Raw genomic sequence first — 21,742 nt, forward strand, 5'->3', positions numbered from 1 at the left:
CTTGATGAAGTTGGTCTAGACTACAGCCGCGCCTCTAACAATAACTATTAATAACTACTTTATTAGCCCGTGACAATGTGACAAGTGATTTCACTTGGCCTGGGTGTATTAACCCATAACACATTGATGTGAAATATAACGAAAGAGCCGATCGTTTGGTCAAACTCTCACACAAGAGACCACAGCTGAACTCCAGTCCACGTTTTCTAAGCGACACCTGCCAGCCGAGAAATTCAATTAACGACTCCTCTTCCCGCTTGGAGCCGGTCTCCAGGGCAGATCTTCCGGGCGACTCGCCCAGTGAGAAATTAGAAAATGCTACATAATAAAACCCGAAAAAACTGAGAAAAAAATAATGTGTCAACTTCATGAATGAAAGCGCTCACAATATCCACCGTAAACACACACACACACGCGCGCACACCTGCTCTAAGTCGGAAGTCACCGAGAGACAACGAAGTATACCTCAGGTAAGAGTTTTCCTTTTCCTCTCAACTACTGGACGGGCTGCTCCCTCTCTAGACACATCATTCCCTGCCGGAAAGCGACATCCACACAGCGGGGTGGCAGTGGCCGTGGGCGCGGGCGTTTCGAGGCAGTTATTGAGGCAGTTTACGGCGAATGTCAGTGAATTGACGGACGGACTCGGTGGACGCGACGCGGCGGCGGCGGCAGCAGGTCCGCTGCGGACTCACGCAGTCTGATAAGCGCGTCTGGAAGGAACGCACACAAATAACAAACAAATCAAAAAAGAAAAGAGGACCGGGCTTTCCCGTAAAACTTTATAAATTCCCCTCACAGTGTTTTTTTTTTAGATGAACACGCCGTCAATATCGGGCGAAACAAGCGCGCTTCCCGCAAAAAGTTGACACGGCAACTTCTCCCCCTTCTGCTCCCGTTTCCCCCCCCAAAGATATGAAGCAGAGAAAAGAGCGAAAACGGGACCGACGTGAGGTTGTTTTTATTGTGCATTCAGCAAAGTGTTCAGTCAACACTTTACACCTCGCCAGGACTTTTGGGCGCGTCTGCTTTACCTAAAAACTGCCGAGTTTTTGTTGTGAAAAAACTTGGTGAAAGTCGTTTGGTTCGCTTATAGCAGGTAGCAGCCTCGCGCAGCGTCATTTACCGTAAATAGAGGAACTGGTATAAATGCTGTCAATATTCAAAGCTCCGAATGCGGAAGTTGAGCTGATTCTCTGTAAATGGCTTTTGGAAGTATGGTCTGTTGGTCACAGTGTGACCTGCTGACAGATGAACGGACCTCGTTATTAGTCCGTCTGGCAAAAATAAACAAAAAAAACCCTGCTTATTTGCCCCAATATGTCGTGCGAACTATTGTCAGTTTATCCACCTTCACGCACTTTGGCACGCTTCTCCTTCTGTTCCTTCTCTCGGCAGCTGAAACGCAGCTTTTTTCCCCTGACTTCCACCGTCTGTAGAGCAAAAAAACCACAACAATCTGTTTAAAATCTGTTTAAAAAACACTCTGTGTACCCTGCGTGTTTGATTAGCTGTGAGCTTTATAAATCACCACTTTGATGTGAGATTTCATTTAACATGCTTTTGTAAAGGGTCGCCGTAGTGAATTGATAGAGGTCTGTGTTGTGTGCAAGCCAACGTGTTTGTTATTATTCTCAGGGATGAAGAAGAGGACAGGAATAGATCACTGGCACTTTAAACCCCGAGTTCTCATATTCTCACCGGATCTTTCTCCTTTGCTAATTATTGTGTTGTTTTCAGAGCAAATATGTCATATCCATGGCGACCAGGCAGGTTTATTGTCTCTCCCGTGCAATAGCTCACAAAAGTAATTAATTATCCTTTTCCCCCCCCTCTCTCTCCCTCCTGTCTTTGGTTAAACAGATCATTCATGGAAAGCCATCGTCTATATTAAAATGCCAGTTCTAGTACAACACAAGGTAAACATTACATTTCTTATCTTTTACTTTACGGTTTTGTGTTTGATTTTTTTTTTTGTCTCCCCAGTCAGTCGTCGATTAAATAAACGTATAATGTAAAAAGATGCATTATGTTCCCAGTGTTCTTTTGAGGTCTTCCCCATAATAGCCCCCTACTGCAGCAGCTGTCCAGCCTAACTGTATTCATGCGTGCAAAGCAAGCACACGCTTCACACTTACACAGGCAAACTTGAAAATACATGTTTAGACATGAAATGAAATTAGCTTGCATTTTGTGTGATTTCAATAGCAAACATTAGTCAGACTAGAGATAAGCTTACTTTAGTGGTGTCGCTTATTTTACGAGGTCACCGAAAATGATAACCAACAGCAGGTGACACTACAGGGTGCAAGAGTTCACCTCCGTGAACAGCTGTAAATTGATCATTCGAAGCCGTTTCCAGCTCCTCGTCCCCGTGCGCCCGGCCTCAATGTAACACTGCAATGTGACGGCATGCGTCCGCTGTCCGAAGGTCCATCTCCATCTGGCCACCAGCCAGCCTTCACTGTCAGACCGGTGGTCGAGGTTCTCATCTCTCTTCGGCATTGATGAGACAGTCCAATATCCATCCGTCTAAAATACTGCCCTTCTTTCCCATCCTCTCTTTTGCTCGCTCTCAGCCTCCCTGCTTTCGTCATTTTTCATTGTGACCGTAGGTAAAGGTAGTGCTCTGCGAAAATCAAAGGCCCTTATGGACCATTTTGGTTTCTGTGTGTTTAGTCCAGTGTTTATGGGTGTGGTCCCGTAGGCCTTTCGTTTGGCTCGGGCTCTAAAATGGTACTTGAATGGTTTCTTGTAGCTCGGCGCTTCTGGCTCATTCGACTGTTTGAGAATCACGGAGGATAATCAGTGTGCGATGCCTCCGCCGTTCTTATTTCCTGCAGCCCTATCAGTCAGGGAAATGCCTCATGTCTCATAAGTACCCATCTGCATCTGTCAAGGGGTGTGTAGAATTAAACCCTTGTGTATTCCTATTCTGTCTGACCTTGGCTGTGGACCTCAGGTCTTTGATGTCAAATGAGCGTCCGTAATCCCAGGCGGCTTTGACAAGCTTCAGGAGCCACTACTTTTGTTTCCCAGCTCATAAGCTTTATCAATTGCCCTCGGTGCACGGATTCTGTATACAAATTCACACTGGCTCAACCACGGTGTTTTGCCTTGTAAACATATACTGCCTTCCAACACATACTGTTATGCCCGCACAAATAGCACACGTGTTTTTTTAATCATCATTATTGTTTTTATTTTACTGCTAAGGAAATGTCTTTTTTGCATGCTTGATCAGCCAGTAGAGAAATCCAATATAATGGAGGTTCAAGGTGAATTGCATCCCGTGCCCCCCCCCCCCCCCCCCCCCCCATTCGACTGAGGGAATATTCCAGAGCAAAATAAACAAATCACGCAGACAACAGTATTATAGGGTTGATTTTGAAGGCATGAAATAAGTATCGATTAAATCCAGCAGTTCATAGATGAAAATGGCCCTTTTGGTAATTTGTCCTGGGTCCTTTCAATACGATGGAGGGGGGCGAGGGGGGGGAGGCTGCAGAAAGAAGGAATAAAGAGAGGAGTGAGACAAGAAACAGAGAGAAAGAGGGAGGAGAGCTTCCACAGAGTTGAGAAAGGGACATGCTGCCCCTTTCCGAGCTCATTATCATTCCTAATAAGTCTTAAGGAAAGAAGGAGCGTTGAGTGTAAACGCACGGTAATCCGTACACAAGGTTAGTAGGGACGTCAGCACATGCGCACCGTTCCCAGCTGGCCTCTTTGGGACATGCGGGGGACCAGAGGAGCACGGTTTAGGGTACATGTTCAAGGAGAAAGTGAGGACGCTGTGTAAAGGTTAGGACCCCCCCTCCTCCTCCACCTCACAGCTTTTAGCTTTTCACTTGCTACACCACCTGGCATTTAGTTCTGCATCAGAACTAAAAACTGACAAATTGGGCCATAATAATACCAAATGAAACCTGCAGTCATTCATAAGCAGAATTTGATAATAATTCACAGATTAGCAAAGCAAAGCTCGACTATAAGAGAAATAGGAGCGTTACTTTAGCAGCGATCACCACTGGGGATTCAGTCTTGTACTCAAAGTGACTGTTGGCTGCAGTGCATGCCTAATTCACTGCTCTTTGGGTGTGGTCCAAAAGCACGCATTAAGATGAATTGGATGAACTGGTGACCAATTAACTCACTTGACAAATTGCCAGCCACTTGTAGTGGTTGTTAAACCATGTTGCTTAAATGTAAATCCGATGCAGCATGTGTTACTCGACTTTACTATCCAGTGTGCCGAATATCTGTTCATTAATCACATCGGATTGGAGACATGTCTGTTACATTAATCTCAGTCCAACGGTGATCTTTATACTTCTAGTAAGGTGAGTGTTTCTCTCATCAGAGTCAATGTTAAGCATTGTTTTGAACTATACACATTGCAGGTAAAGCACCTGTGACACTAAAAGTGTTGGTGGATTGTTGAATTCTTCTCAAACTGGAGTCCTGTTGACTGCTACCAGAGTGAGACAAGTTCAACTGTCAAAATAATGCGAAATTAACGCCTCAAAATAAATCGTCAAGAATGTTTTGCTCTTTTTTCAGCAGTACTAATGAGGGGTGGGAATCTTTGTAATAATTTGATTAAAACTCAGATTATTGGTCTGCTTCTTACATTAACAATCAATTCATTGAAATTACATTTGTTCAGTCTTTGGATCGCACAGTTTACACACTTTACACAGGCTGACCGACGTGCTAATGATAGATATGTACTACTAGTTACCATTAAAAAACAGTTTTATATATTGTACTTATACCTGCCTGTTCTCCAGCTTTATATACGGGTGTATTTGACTTTCGATGAAGACACTGGCTATCCCCTTGAAATATGTTGGCTTAATTGTAGAGGGGGACAACCAGTGAAATAAGCAAATGAAATTGGAGCTGACGGTGTGGGGTGCGGGTGCCCTTTTGTTTCGCTCAGTGTAATGCCATCTCTGGGCCTTTCTGTCATGTAGGGATGATTTACCCAGAGACAGATGTTCTCAGACCTTTGCTTATGAACCTGGACTATTTAGTTATATATTTTTTTCCCTTTTAAAGGTTAAGGAGTGAAACGTTTCAGCCTATTTCGTTGTGTGTTGATCGGAAAAAGTTGCCGTCTTCCACACGAAAGGTGTTTCTCAGGAACATCTCTCCTTTACCATTCTTCTCACCCGACACTGCGCTTTCATTGGCAACCTGCTCCGTTACCCCCCCCCCTTGCTCACTCCTTCCCCACCCATCCTCCAACCCCCTCCCAAGGGAGCCTTGGGAGGCAGAGAGCCATCTCCATGGTGACCTGAACACAGATCCCCCACACACCGGTCCATTGTGACTGGCATGCGATGAGGTGAGAGGGAACAAAATGTCACAGCAACAGGTTTTTTCTCGTGTTTTTGTTTTTGCCTCAATTCTCGATGGAATCGTTCTCAGATCTCTTGCGCTCAGTAACACTGGAGAGACTGTGGGAGTTAGGGGAACAAGTTGATTGGAGAGATGAATACAGCGGCATGGAAATGGACCGTAAATACCAATAAGTCTGTGTTTGTGCTTTACCTTTTTTTGTCTGGTCGTATTTAGCTAAAGAGCAAATTGCAAATGGGAGGGTCATTTTTATTATGTAGTTTAAAGGTGTTTGCAAATATTCAAAATAGGAGACAAGGTAAAAGAGAAGGTTGTCTTACTAGACTTGTTTTCAATCACAAAAAATAGCGGTGGCGGAGTATTGCAAATGGGAGGATCATTTATAAAAAATATTGGTAGTTTAATTTGCCACAAGACAAGAGAATCTAGACATTCCGTGAACTGAATCCGTCAACATAGAGCACAAGTATTACATGTGGACAGACAATGTTCAATAACAGAATTTAAGAACTACACAGCTTTTCTACCAGATCTGTGGTCCATAACAGCTCTCCATCTATGCTGACCTTTGACCTTTCTTGATCCAGGCAAACACTATAAGCCTTGGAGAGGGAGGTGGGCCTTTAGATAATGTGGCATTGAAGAGGTGGAGCAGATTTTGCCTCTAACCCTGAAGAAGATGTGGCCTGTGTAATATGACAGGTCCAGAGTTGCCCTCAGTCCCAGAGGTTGGGGGGGGGCGGAGGGGGGGTGTTCCAGAGGGCCAAACCTAACGGCTGGCATAATGTCTGGGCCTCCTGACCTCCGCTCCATGTAAGATTTCACCCCGTAGCTCATATAATAGTAAGTATTAAAATTTAAAGTAATAAAGTATTCTCAGTATTTCTATACTGTGCATGTACATTAATGAATATACATATTTTTTGTTTCAGTTTGTAATGCAGTGTGGATACCACACAAATACGCATTAACTCTGACAATAAACCTGTTTTATTATTCAACAACCAGAAGTCTCATTAATATTTGTTGATATCTAGCTGAAGCAGTCGGGTCTTTTCATGCCAAGTCTGGGAGAGTCTGTCATCTGCATTCACTGAACAGATGCAAAGGTGCAGGTCCTGCGAGATCCTTTTATGTTTCGAGACCTCTCCTTGATCCTTTTACTGCGACCTAAACCAGCGCACAGCTCTGTCTCAATCAGCGCTTTTTGCTGTAATCCCACTTCAGAATTCCTCTCGGCTAAGGGAGTAAATAAAAATTTCAGCGTTTATTAGAATACGGCTTGCCAGGAGGGACTGCTCTCTCCTCTCCTATAGCTGCTCCAGTAATTAGCAAATTGATTAGGAGAACTTAAACACACCTCCTTGGCTCTTATCTCCCCATTCTAGAACAATATTGCTGTGCCATGGGACAGCGTAAATATTTTAAGGGAAACCCTCAGTGAATCTCATTAAATGGCTACGGGGCAGAGCAGCTGTCTCCCGCTGAAGGTCCCAGCCAATTTTCTAAACTATGATTAAAGAAAAGTTTTTGATTATTTAAACATGCCATGTCCTCTGGGTTTTTTTTCAGTGCCACTGAAGACCTCTGTGATTCCCCCACCCCTCCTTGGCAGGACTGCTTCTGTCCCCTTGGATCTATTCGTTTGAAATCGTTTGGGCGATGACTCTTTGAAAGTGGTGGTCATTCTGGGATGTCAGGTTCAAAATGCAACAAAGACCTCCCTTTTTATGCACAAATGCTAATTAAATTTTTTCACCCCCCCATCCCCAAGCTGCAGAGGGAGAGACTTGGTAGCAATTTGGCAGATAATCAAATTGCATTTTAAATGGAGCCGTTTAAAGATGACTGGAGTCTGCTCCCGGGAAGACACAGTGGCACGAATTAGGCTTGAATAAACTGCCATGTGGATAGAGGAACGACGCAACAAAATTCACATGGCAATAGGTAGCTGCATTTATACAAATGGAGAACATGCAGTGTTTGATTCATGCTTTTGTTAATTAGTCAAAAAGAAGCCGGGTTTGTTTTTGACAAATGCATGCATGCAGGAATTCTGTTTTTCTTTTAATTATTATTTCACTCTGACTAAGTGGCGTTTTCTTCATTATCTGTCTTTTCAATTTCACCAATTGAGGCAAAATGTTAATAAGACATGATTTGTTAACACTTGCGGTACCTTGCTGTGTGGAAATGTTGTCAACAGCTATGTTTGTCTACAAAAGTCTGCGCTTAGAAGCTGTCCCTCCACATTTGGTATACATCATTAAGTTCTTCGTGGCCCATCAAATTGTTTATTCACACAGCATTCCAGTACATATTAGTGACATCTCGTTAGCGGAAAACAGAAAACTGACACAAAAAATTTGTGAAACGGGCTTGAACTGTTTATCCCCCCCTGAACAAGTAGAAAGTGTTATTCTCATGAAATGATAGAATTGGATCAAAGATGCAGTTCCCAAGGCCTCTCTCTCTCTCTCTCTCTCTCTCTCTGAAAAACCGAAAGCACGAAATAATCTGTTTAGTTTTCAACACCATTCTTACTCGGGCAACATTTCATGTAAAGTTTAACATTCATCACCAATACAACCATCGGACTTGCTTCATATCCATAAAACCCCATTATGGACGGCACAACAAGTGATGCTTGACTTGTAAGTTTAAAGGGTCTTAATTGGCTGTGATTTGCCGTCTGTACAGCAGTTACTGCGAAAGGGGCATAATGATCCTCCTTGGACGACACGTGACTTTTCTGGCAACTTAATGCACCTTAACGCCGCATGTGTCTGTCTCCGTTGTTTTCATCTCAGCCCCGTAACAGAGTGACATAACAATGGCTTCGACCCGCCCACTACAGTTTGCACTTGAGTGGATGTAATGTTGACCTCCTCCACCTTCTCTACAGATAACCGCATCCAGAGATAGTCCCTGGAGATCTTTTACAATGATCCCCCCCAAGGCAGTTTCTCTGTTTTCGCTGTATACTTGTGGTCAAAGCAGCTGAATACATTTGGAGAACTGTGAAGCACCGAAGCAGCTCTGCCATGTAGTTTTAGATGCTTATTACAGTAGGCCAGGAAAAAAAAAGGAAAAGGAAGTTCCCAAGATACTTCTGATGGAAGAAAATGTTTTTATTGATGACAGAACAATATAATGAATGCCTTTTTAATGTCGAACGGTTTATATTAGATCACCACTGATAGAGTAGGAAGTGCATTTTAATTTTCTTGAGCATTCTAGCTTCTATCTGTAATATTCCTGTTTTTGTAAAAATGTCTTTTTTCTGCAGTCTGCATTTTTCTGTTGTTGTTGATAAAAGCAACATTAAGGAGAGGGCTTCCTAATTGGAGCAACACAATCCCTGTCTTATGATGTTGATTGACAAATATTGTTGCAAAGTTAATGACACAAGAGGGAATTTGATTGATCAAGTGGGTGACTGATCATAAAGCTGCAGTCAATATTTGGCTGTAGCTTTATTTTCCGTCTGAACAACGGTGTGGCAGGATGTATGGCTCGACACACAGCACTGGCAAAACACATATTGACACTTCTGTCTCTCCTGAGCCCGCTGCCGCTGCCTCTGTTTGCTATACAGTAAATAACGTCCCATGATGCTAAAATGAACAGTCTTAGTGTATTTATTCAGTTGGTGCAAAGGGTATTGGTTAAACCTGACCAATTTTAGTGTAGCTGGAGTGAAAGTCTCCCTCTAATTACTGTACCGTGTGGATGATGCAAAAGATGGTATAAAAAGTCTCTTTTATTTATAGAACAAAAATTGTAACTTTAGAGACCATAGGCTAGTTCTTTGTTTACGGTGAGCAGACTTTATCTTTTTAATAAAAAATCCGTACTTGGTGAAAGTTTAATTAATAAGGAACTTAAAGCTAAGGGAATGAGCAAGGGACTTGGGTCTTTAAGGGGGTACTTATTTTTCCATCCGGGCTATCCTCCAAAAAAACTGTCAATTAGTGTGTTAAGCTGAAGAGACAAAAAACGTCATTAGTTCTTTCAAAAAGAATAATGGGTTTTAAAGGTTTTGCTTTGGTGGCAGACCAAAAGCACAAGACTGAGTCATGAGTATTTTCATTCATTTCTTGCAATTATGAATGTTTGAAGGATGGGTTTATTGAGGAAGCGGACACAGTGGGTTGTTTTGTAACTGTGTATCTTAATTGTCTGAGACAAATAAAATGAGTTGTATTTGGTGGAGTGAATCATAGTGTGTAGAATATATAATTTCTTAATGTTGATAGTTCCCTTGTTACCAAACCATGCTGTTGTTGTTGTTGTTGTTGTTAGGCTAGGCGCTTGGATCACGATTGGATGACTGTGTATTTTAATATTGTGTATCGTGTGTGATGTACTGGCTTTCTATATGGCGTTTTTGCCCAGTTTGAAGGCACTTATGGATATGCCTTCTTTGCCAAAGTCCCTCACCTGGGCTACAGTTCACTAACAGAAATTAAATAGGAGGTAAGGCTACACAATGCTTTACATTGGCAATCAACTGGTTTGGTGGTCTTGCCATCAATTTATAAAGATGTCACAAAGCAAAAGTTGACAGCTTCTCTCCGTTCTTCTTTATTTATGTTATTCATACGTATTTCCTGGACCTCAGGGGATCCCTGACCACTTGCAGAGAGTTTCTTTGCTGTACATGTTTAAAGATTCACCTGAAGTTTCTTTAAAACTTAGATTTCATCAATGAGTTAAATCATTGTGATCATTGAGTGGAATGAATTTCCCCTGAATGTGATAATGTCACCTTTAAACGAGCAGGGTCCTTTGTGTTATGAACTTCCTTCCTTGCAGATGCCATTTGAAGACTTTCTGTCTTCTTTATTTGATGCGACAGTGGTGCTTAGATCGGGTTACATAACTGGTCACAGCGCGAGAGTTTTCAGGCGCAGAGCCCAAAATACGTCATTGACTTGTGCCACACACAACAGGAGATGGTTTTGCATCACTGTGTGTGTGTGTGTGTGTGTGTGTGCTAGTAAATGATTGGTTACAGGAGATTCTCCAATAAATTAATTGTTTCCACTTCATGGTTAAGTATGTGCTACTCTTCCAAATCGAGTGCTGGTACTTGGTTATTACACTTTAATAGCTCGCTTGCCAAACTAACGATATATTACTCCATGTGCTGGCTCAGATCAGAGAAGATGAATTGGCTATTAATTAGAGTTGCACTGAGAGGGCACAGGGGAGAGAGTACTCATAGCCTTGCAATCAGTGTCTACGGGGGACCTTTTTTGTGACTAGGACAGCCGGGCCGGGCCCAGGTCACTGGGCGTTACCGCCCAAAACCGCTGAATCCACCGGAAGAAGCGGCATCAAACACGGCCACCATCTCGAGCGAGTCAAACAAAGGGCAAGGCACTTTCCTCTGATGTTTTTAGTCAGTGTGAGTGTGAACAGAATGGCAGAGATGCGTGGGAGGGTGTTTGGCTCCATGAAGTTCCTTAACAAAAGCCTCACGTCCGAACGACTTTGAATTAGAAAGTTATGGGGGAAATATTTGACGGGCAGAGATGATTTGTAGGGAATATTATTGTTTGGCTGACTTTTCTTGTGCAGCCTGTGAATTAGCCCTTTTGTCACAATTAATTAGGCTTGCCTATAGGAGATGTTCCATCTTGAGCTCATCCACACAGGATAAATAAGTCAAGGCAGCAGGATATATGTCCCTTTATTGGCTGACTTGATCTCTGAAGCATCTGTAGTGGGGGGAGGCTGTCTCTGTGGTGCAACTTTCTGGAAGAGTCTTTCCCATCATTCACTTTGAATGCTTCTTTTATGACTCGTTTTGTTAAAAACCTCTTTTTTTAATGCAAGGTATCAGGAGTTATGGCCTGTCTATGCAAATTAGGAAATTTTGACAGTTTGTTATTCATGTCATCGCCTTTTTAAACACTTAAGGGTAATAAATTTCCCCATGACAGGCTGCTCCGAAATTGCCACTAAATATTATTAAATATTTTAACAAGTTCCTTGTAAATATGCCTTAAATGTTTGAACGATGGGCAGGAAGAAAAATGGCTTTGCATCAACTTATTAGAGGCTATAAAAGTGGCAGTGATTCATCATGGATGTGTAGCAACTCGGGCCATCTTTTCTTTTTGTTTAGCTCGTTCTCTGAGCTCGCTTTGTCCCGATGTGCACATTAAAGAGAGAAGGTGAAAGCCTGCAGTTTGTTAGCAGCCAACAGCGTTGTACCCGCGGCCCTCCAAAGACACAACGATCCACGGCAACGGCATTTCTAAGCTTCTCACACCACTCCCAGTTTTACACTTTGTGATGTCAATGGCCATTACAGAGTGCGTTTATCAACAATCCTGTTGAGTTGATGTTGCACAGAATTGTCAGGCAGCTTTTATTTTACTCCATAATTTATTATTATTATAACCTGGTTTTGAAGGTTCAATGTAAAATCGGACTATTTCTATGATGGAAATTTTGAGCAAAAACAAATGTTATCTGTCTCTGCATGACAAGTTATCTGGAGCATTGTAGTGCTTCTGTCTTGGGACCCTGATCGCCAGATAGCTTCTCATTCTTCCGTGTCTCCCAGCTTCTGCGCGGCTGCTTGACTGTGCTCAGGACAATGATGGTGTTGGTTTGATATGAATCGGAACAGTCTGTCTGCTGTGCTACTTCTAGATGCATAATAATCAATAATATTCCTCTGGTGATGCTGGTCTCAAATCTCTTTAATTACTAAGTCAAGCAACAAAGAGAAGCTGTACATTCTAAAAGTAGTTTGAGAGGTGACAGTCTTGTTTCTGGTGGACCTTTCCACTTGTTAGGGGACTTGAGCATCGCATCAATCAGATGATTTTTGTCTTACTGGCAGTGAGCAGCTCCGTTCATCCACTTTCAAATTCAGAAGTCAACTTCTTTACTCAGATAGACTTGGTTTCTGAATTTATTGCCCTTCAGTTACAATCAAAATCAATTGCATGCTCTTTATTAACTCTTAAAGGAGGAAATGATGTCACCCAGCACATGCTTATAGACAGCAACAAGAAGCCACTGGTGGATGTTCTTTATAACACCCATGTTTATTATTTGCTTTATTTGACTCTCATCTGACTAATTCAAGCATGCTCTGCAGACCTGACTTGCACCGCTTACTTTACATATAGAGCTGCTTCTCCATCTTCAATGCAAAGAAAATAAAATAAAACAATCTCTGCACAATTGGCCCTGGAGCCAGGAGAAAAATATATTACATACTTGATATAACCTCTTATGCTTTATTCATACTGCAACAAAAAGTTCTGAAATCTGATGAACAACTGAAGACATCTTGACCTAATCAGTGTCATTTCACACATTATCATCTTGCGTCTCGCTGCCTTTGCTCCTTGGTATTAGATATTTAGGTACAGGGAAGGCAGGCTTGGTTGGTTTGAAGCCTACTGGAGTATTCTACAAATCTCAGTGCTGTCTGTGCGCATCACTCTTACTGCTTAGTGTGACGTGACGGCTGCCATGTCAGCAACATGGCACATCTCTGTTTCCCCCCTCTGGAGCCCTCTGCCAGTTTCCCCTGGGGTTGGCAGAATACGAGTTCCCCCCCCCCCCCCCCCCCCCCCCTCGTCTGACTGGCTGTAACCTTGCCACCAGCCCGTGTTGTGCACGCGTGTGTTTTTTTTTTCTTTTTTTTTTTCCTCCAACTCCAAAGACTTGAACAATGATGACTCAAGCCACGCAGAGTACACCTCGGGGAAAATACAGTGGAAATAAAAATAACAAGTGGATTTTTGACTGCAGTCGGATGAGAGAGGAGGCACACTGGCACTCGACTAAAAGCCGGAGCAGATTCAGCCCCCCCCCCCCCCGGTTCATTAGATTAGACTGTCTCGTGTTCAGGAAGTGCTGAAAGGCACTGCAGATTGTATCTGCACAAAATGCTGTCCTTACATCTACAGACAGTTGCCAGTCGCAGTCTTTGAAATTCCCGAAGTAGTTTTCAATCCAGTTACGGACCGACGTGGTGGTTGTCTCTCTGTGGCCCTTCTGCTGAGGGTTCTTATTAGAAGGGTTAAGTAAGCCTGTGTTGGTATTTCTGTGGTTGTCAGCGCGCTGCACATGAATTTCTCTAAATTATTTATTTTCCTGACACCACCATATGGTGCGGTAACTTGTTTGTCTTGGAGCGTACCGGAGAAATGCAAGACCTAGACGGGATTACTTATTGTGTGTATACATGGGAGACCCTCTTCAAACAATGCCTGTTTTTTTGTTTTGTTATTTCTTTGGCTGGGTGGGCTCTGTTGATGCAAGTCTTCGCAACCCCTCTACAAGAGTTCTCCCCTCTTCAATTTTGAGAGCAAAGAGACGATAAACCTAATTGGGCCAAAACAAGGAGATGTTTGAATGAGGCCTCTGCCGCTGCTCAGCAGTCGACGGGGCCAACTGGACGAGAAGAAGGAAGGGAACCAGAAAAAAAATGGGTCCTGATCTTCTTTGAAATGCCACAATTAATTGCCACGCGTTTTCCCCGATGTATGGATGATTAAATGCGCTCCTAAACTGCCCTGATTTGTGGGGGCACCTTGCCGATTTTATTTGCCACTGTTAACATTTTCCTCCCTGCATTATGCATGGTGCTGTGAGGCAAGGAAGTGCTGCAAACAAATGGCCTGAGGGATCGCCGTAAACACGGAGCGCCATGAGGGAGAGAAGACTAACAGTTCAGCACCGCCTCCCTCAGCCGGGCGCCTTCTGACAAACTGGACGGCCCCTTTGCAGCCGTGCAGAGCAGTGGGGTTATGTCAGTTACCTCAGCAATTTAAAAAGTTTGATTATAAATCAAGAGATGTTCATTTACAATATATAGATATAAATATATTGAGAATGTAAGTACAGCGTCGGGGTTTGATCAAATGGAATATGCTCATCTGTATCTTTATTAATCAACAACAAATGCATGTCTCTTATAATATTTCCATCCAACTAATTGAATATGATTGCTCCTTCTTCAGCATGTATGGGCTGAGGTCACTTTCACTAGTTAATTCTGACAGCAAAAGCAATGTGGCGCTGGTTCCTTTGTGTTTGGGGATTTTAATTCCTCATTGCAATAATCAGTGACTGATGGAAGCCCTAGTGCTTTATGAAGGCCTGCCAAATGACATGTGCTCCCTTTTGAACATGAAACGCAGAGTAGAAATATGAATTTTCACATTAGAGGCATACTAACGCTGTGATTAGGATTTACTTGATCTGGGATCTTGGCTGTTAGAAGTGCAACGCTGCACACATGGGCTGCCCGAGTTGTCAGCTGTCATGTCATTGGCCCAGAGCCTTACATTTGGCAGGTCTCCACCCGCTAACCTTCGGCTGACAATGCAAACACGACTCTGTATCGCTCGTGTAATTCCCTATAGCTAAAAAAATATATACATGGGCCTGGTGTACAGTAAGTTGGTCATCATAAGGATGATCTTTTTTCACATTGATAGTCGGCTGTTGTGACAGTTCTTCATTTTAAGCCACACAGGAGTCCATACTCATGTTCCAGGCAGTATGTGCGCTCTCTTTTTTCATCCAATCGCTCTGCGTGGCATTAACAGTAACTAATGCACTGGGTAGTGGAAAGAGGGCAGATATTGTTTTTTTATTGCCTGACCTTTGAGGCGTTATTATTTTTTTTGATGAATAACTGTTTACTCTGAATGCGGGCATTAAACAAGTTTCCTCAAGGTTTGCAGTAATCGTCCCTGACACAAATGGCAAAACAAAAACACCTCATCCTCTGCACAAGCAAAGTGAAGAGAGCTGTCAGAGGATATGGAAAGCGTGTTTTAGTGGACTGGAGAGAAGTGTTAAATAGGTGGCAACCAGTTCATTAGGATGCCTTGCAGAGCATGAAAAATGACCTTTTCTCTTGTAATTGTAGTCTGAGTTCAGAGATAGTTGACTGGAACCGGAGCATACTGTAGTTGACAGGGATCACTGGAAACAATTAGCATTCGATCACACAATTCAGTCTGCAGGCGGCTCTCAGTTAACACTTTTTACACCTTCTTGCCTAAATAGCAGTCTGATTGATTATATGTGACGGATTAGTTCAGCATACACGTTCATAATTTAATTTACCAAGTGCATTGAACTGAATCTAATACTTGATTTATGTAATATTTTAGGGCATGTCCAAAAAAATATTTTTTCCTAAATAGTGCAAAGTGTATTGTATTGCAATATAACATTAACTTTACATAGATAATTTATTATGTAAAGCCAGCCTTGTTTGCACCAAATGTCAATATTTACTTAATTTTACAGTCCAAAAACTGCTGTTGACGCTACGTATATAGGTGGAGAGAGACAATAAAGACATACATTGTTCACTGCATGTCTTTTCAAACCGCCCTTCTCAATGTGGTGTCTCGGGGGAGTGTATTTATGATACTTGTGTTGAGCATAGAAAATATTTTGTTCAATATTTAAGCACAGCTTTACTTTTGAAATATTTGCCACAATGAGCTGAGGTTATATTTAGTATAAAACATTAGTATATGTCACCTTTTGGGATCACTTCTCCTCTTCTGAATCTCCATTGCTGTCATCATCATAAATGTGCCTCCTACTCGGTGGTGTTTTGATAAGGCGAAGAGTCGAAGAGAGCAAATATTGAAGGTATCTGCAAATGTGATGCACATCTGTCAAACAGCCCAAGGGTGAAAACCGGCGCATATCAGGGCAACAAATGCTGATCCGGGGCTTCTGTGCGGCAAAATAAAATATGGCTCAAGTTTTCATTAAGGTGCTATTGATTAGCTTTTCCTGGCAATGAATTATGGACAACATTAAATAAAAGGGAAAATTTTTTATGACTTTACTTAGGCCATGCCAGATCCCCCTTCGCCTCTTGCATGCTCGCCCTGACAGCCTGTTGGTTTTCTCTCACATTTTTGTCGCTTTTGAGAGGCCTTGTTAAACACACCAAAATAAAGTATTTAACTTTAATAACCTTAAATTATTTTATAAACGCACAAGCATTTGCCATAACCTTATCCTCATAAGTCCTATGCAAATGACTCTAATGTCCAGGAAGGAGGAAATAAAGTGAAAAATGTGAAAATACAATGTTGAATGCAAAAAAAAAATCAATACAACTTTCATGATAACAAAAATAAAATTTCTACATTGTCATGGATGGGCACAAAGAAACAGCTTCCTTCATGTTCCCTCAAAGTACACAATCTTGTCGTTCGTTGTGACTGGAATATACTCACTGTTAATGTTATATACTTATTGCATCTATCTACGGTAAACGATGAGTCAACCTGTCTGTCCTGTTTTTTGTACTTCCACCAATTTAGTCTTCCAGGATACAAATCTTGGTTTTCTTCGCTGGGACAGGTTGCCCAGGTTCTCAACAGAAACACATTTTTTCTTTGTTTTTTTCTGTTGTTGAGGACAATGTGAGTAATGCTTATATACAGAGTTGTGTTGACACTTAGCTAAAATGCCCAGATTTAATATTCATTTAAATTGTTGCGTATAAGAGCCAAAAAAGTCAACAGTCGTAATTGAGGTAAAATATTTGAAAAGCAGTAAAGCTATGCAACTATTTGGAACTTGAATTTGGAGTCCGACCTTTAGTCCTACATGGCCCATGAGGTGTGAGTCTCAGAAGGAGCATTCCATACATACTGTACTCTGGTTTTCAGAAAACACAGAACACATACAAAAGTATGTTTGTGATTTGCGCCATTAAAAAAAGAAAGACATCTTGCATTGTGTTTTTAGAGGATTGCCACCACACCTAAAAGTTATGAAACTACCTGCTGTATGAGTGTCGTTTTAAATGTGTGATGGTTTTGTGCATTGAGACAAAGGTTTGGATTAACAGAATACCAAACATCAGCAGCATAACATTGTGTCCCTTTCCTGAAGTGCTGAAACTAGTTCTTCTAGTTACGAATGACCAAAAAAACACGAGACTGAGAACATATTTTCCAACGGCTTAAAGATGGAAAGTAACAATTCGACAGACCTACAGTATACTGGGAAATCATTTGCGTGTCAGTATTCATTTAAATTCTTAATAATGGACAGGAAAGTAACTCAAATGTGGTCTGGCAATTTATAAACAGCTTTAAAACTACAGTTGGTGACTTCAATAAAGAAAACGTTAGTGATTTTGGTTCAACCTGTCACTGTACAGAGTTCACGAGACAGATAATCTGTGAATAAATCAGGTTCATCTGGCTCTTCTTAATGCTCCTAAATACATGCGAAAGAAAAACAGCCAATCAGAACAGCATCTCTTCCCCCGTGTCCTTCACTGCTCCTAAAACTCCTGTGAACTCTCATTCCAATAGTGAAAGCAGGCAAAGCTGTTCAAATTCAAACGTTTTCAGAAACATATTTTGGTGCTTTATTTAACTTTAATGTAACCCGGTCAACCAAACTGCCGAGAAGTGATCCGCCTGCTCAGTGTCCACTGACAGAATACCGTCTTTTGTATGTTAAATGGAGACACTCAGAATCCCTTTTTCAGCAGTATTTAAGACACCCGGAGCTTTGTCTTTTGTCAAAAGATCACATATTTCATGTAACTGTGGCGGAATAAGAGCTCAGTGATTTAAATGATGTGTTTTTAAACAAACAGGTATTTCATTGTTTTTATATAATTTACAAGGTAAACGGCTTTTAAATTTGACTTTGGTGGTTCATTGAGTTGCCATCTAATGACAGTCAAGAAATGAGAAATCTGGTACGAAGCTGCGGTGGATAGTTAATAGAAAATGTTTTAGACGTGACAGTGCTTTATAAAAGACTGCCATGACTGCTCGCTTCTCTTCAGTGTTCAGACTGCAGGCACTTAGTGCACCAGGTGTTTCGCACAAGATTTTTCCACAAGACAAATGGAAAAGTGCCATATCCTTTAAACACTCCATTAATATGTCTTATAAGACTCAGTACAACTGAGCACCAAAAGCTACAATTTAATACAGTTTATTATCTGAGCCATAGCTTCCAGTTCAAGTTTTCAGGTAATTATAGAGCTATGCACGCCAGAGTGGCACAAATGAGCACTTTGGGCAAAGACTATGTTGGCCGGATGCCCATCATTGCCTGTATTGCATGGACATGATAAACACACAGCCACAAAAGCCTGTAAAAAGCACCCAATGTGTGCGTCAACATTTTAACGGAGGACGTGTCCTGGCTCCACGCAACTTTGATTTTAAGAGTTAATCAAAAATGTAACATACCTTTTAAAACAATGACGGGACAGTTTTTCATGAAAACTGAGCTCTATACGATTACTTTCTCTGATTTTGCCCCATAAATTCAGGCAATATTTCCTTTTAATAACGGGAGAAGAGAAAAAACTGAACCGAGCTGAGAAATTATTGTTTTTCAGCTCAAAACAACAGCTGATGTCAAATAACGCTGTGACCTAAAATCCTTGGGGTCTAGTATCTTTTCAACTTGTGTGCTTTGTTATGGCTGTATTGCTTCTTTCTCCATGGAGGTACTGTAACTCGTTGTCCCAGTAAAGCATGACGTGAGAGAGGACATCTTAGGGAACGGTCGTCTTAGACGATGCCTGTGCATGTGCTTGATGTGTGAGAAGTGATGTGAGGGGTTTGATGTGTTGAGTTCTTCTACTCACGGCTGCACTGTAGGCCCTGACAGCTGAGGCTAATGGTCGGAACTGCAGGACCCCCTTGTTACATTTGGAATTTCCTCCTAGCTGATTTAAGTATCAGCATATTGCTGCCATATTCCTCTGGCAGAATGAAGGGAGCTGATGACAGACTGTCTCAGTCACTTGCCTTGCGTCTAATCTCTGAAACACTGAGCAGTTTTGTAGTTTTCACAACCAAAAAAGCAGTGTTGAACAGCAGCGACTGCAGCACATGACATTCTGCGTCAATGGACACGGTTTAACAGGCATCTGTACTACGTGTATACAGTCATCGATACATGCCAAGAAATACTATATGTACCACGTTTACAGCATGATCATGTGGAGGAAAAATAACAATAAGTAATCTCATGCCATTTAGCTGGTCTATGCAAAGTTAATGTAATCCTCTAATGTTTAGTGTAACGCATCAATCACGCAAAAATCTATTGTTGCATTAGCCTTGAAAGAACAATAATAATAAAAATGCTATAATGGTTTAAGCTTCCTTTCCATAAATCATACTCGGGGCCTGGGGGGGGGGCATCTTAACGTGCCACTTCAGCTCATCTGAGCAGTTGAAAGGATGCTAAATTCTGACATGATATTGAACAATAACCGGAGACGCAGTTGGTCACTTTCAACCTGAAGTGGTTTAATAATGCAGTCAACTGCTGCTTCCAACAGAAGTTGACCCAACACCTTCTACAATGACATAACGTGGTTTTGTGTTCAATGACCACTCAACAATGGACTGTAAATCAACGGTAAATGCGTAAAAACAGTGCGTAGCGAACGATTTACTGTAACACGGGAAATCCTTTTAAACAAGTATTAGAATAAGACCCAAATCAGCGGGGAAGGTCAATTAACAGGTCATGCTCGCTTCTGCTTTGAGCTCGAGCTGACGGGCTGTCAGAATTTACATCGATATTAATGTTTGATTAATAACACCGCTCTCACTCTCAGGATGGGTCGTGTTCTAAGTGTAGATGTCTGGGATGATGAACGAAATGCAAATACAATCAACACATGATTAGAGCACAATGTTCTTTCCGATGGTTAACCAGCACAGTAGCAGACGTATACGAACGTAAAAGAACGGCGGATGAGCAGATCTTCTGTTCAATAATGTGTAAAAAAAAAAAAAAAGCTAAAAAAAAGCTAAACAGATACCTGCAGAGGGTATTGGTGGGGAGCACAGCTTTCAGATTCGATAAGTGGAAGTGGAAGCTTTACCATGTGGTCTCAACCTGGGACCTTTACAAGTGCTTGTCAGAGTAGTGCCCAGAGCAGCGCCTAAAGAGGCTTTTCGATTTCACAGAGAATACACTCACAGAGAAGATCGTTCTCCAAAAGGAGGAGAAGAAAAAAATAAAAAAGGGAAAACTTGAGAATTAATAAACCTTTTTAGTCTGCATGATCATTCATTTTGAACTTAAACTAAACAGAGCAACAAAACAAATCATTTTTGGGGAAAGAATACATGTATTTTAATGCCCTCAAGCAAAACTAATTAAAGACGACACCTCATTTGCATAAATAAGCATTCGAATTTGCATGCACGCACGGGGGAATAGAGTGAGAAAAAGAAAGCAATATTTTGCAGTCTGCTAATTTCATTTTATTCAGGATTTAAGCTTAATAAAGATTCATTTTGAAGGGGTAAGGGAAATAATCAAAGGGGAAATTTGAACTATCTCCAAAGATGCAGCAGCCCTCCATTGAAAGGGCTCTTTCCGAGTCACCAGATGACTCCTAATCTGGAGTGGCACTTCCTGGCCCAGCTCCAACACCAACTCCTTGAAAGGTAAAAAAAAAGAAAAATACTGAGCCCAATTTATTAGTATGCAGTTCTGGCATCGGGTAGAGAATTAATGGCGGTGACTGATAATGACTGTAATCGTGGCACAAATGGGGTGTTGAAATAGCAAACAACGGGCACAAGGCATGTAATGGGGATTTTATTAATTACCCAAGGTCCCTAGCATGAGCAGTCTGCGGGATTTACTGTGTCCATGCCAGCCGGTCGAGGAGGGGTCGGCCGACGATGAATGGGTCACTATACCCAGAGTGCAGTGTGGGGAAAACGTGTGCGCTGCTATTGCTTTAAATTGCTTCATAATATTAAGAAAGTTTCTGGTATGGAAAAGATGAGAGGTATTCTATTCATTTGGCTCATTCTTTTGAGGGGCTTGGACAATGTCGAACATCAGAATCGGTGAGCACAATACTTTTTGGTGAATGCTTTACAAAGAGCGGAACTAAAGCGGGAAACCGATTTAGATTTGCTCATTCAGCAAAAGAAAACAAATCAAAAGACCAGAAACGATTCAGATAAGTTACGCGCTTAGGTTTTATAGCGAATGCAGTCACCTACAATAAAAAATAAACTCTCTCTGTCTCTTTGCTGGCCATTGGAGAAAGAAATCAACATATGGAAGCACTGTCAGGTAGGATAGCCCATTCACACATCAACTCATCAACAAGAGAGGATTGATTAAAAGTCCTTTTTATTACTCACTGCATCCTTAATGGACGCTAGACTTTCAAAATGGAAGAAACAATTAGAGTTTTACTGCTTTGTGGGCACTACTGATTTATATAAATCACTGCACGGGTGTAAATTTTCCAATAAAAGACTGAACCACTCCTAGCATACATAATCAACGTGTCCACACTTGGTACATACTCTAGACTTGCACAATCTCTTTA

General features: G+C 41.7%; 1 protein-coding gene across 3 annotated transcripts in view; it reads left to right on the top strand.

Moving 5' to 3' along the window:
• The first annotated feature begins 256 nt into the window (after window positions 1–256).
• The window catches only part of casz1 (castor zinc finger 1), a 155,346-nt gene continuing 133,860 nt past the window's right edge, over window positions 257–21,742 (top strand). Inside the window, exons 1-2 of one of the 3 annotated variants that reach the window (XM_078083529.1) lie at window positions 257–470; window positions 1,864–1,919. The gene's annotated coding sequence lies outside the window, so the exon portion shown is untranslated. The remainder of the gene's footprint in view (window positions 471–1,863; window positions 1,920–21,742) is intronic. The other 2 variants (XM_078083531.1, XM_078083530.1) reach the window with 2 other exon arrangements.

The sequence above is a fragment of the Gasterosteus aculeatus genome, chromosome 2 (genome assembly GCF_964276395.1).
Source record: "Gasterosteus aculeatus chromosome 2, fGasAcu3.hap1.1, whole genome shotgun sequence".
In the NCBI taxonomy this organism is placed as follows: Eukaryota; Metazoa; Chordata; class Actinopteri; order Perciformes; family Gasterosteidae; genus Gasterosteus; species Gasterosteus aculeatus.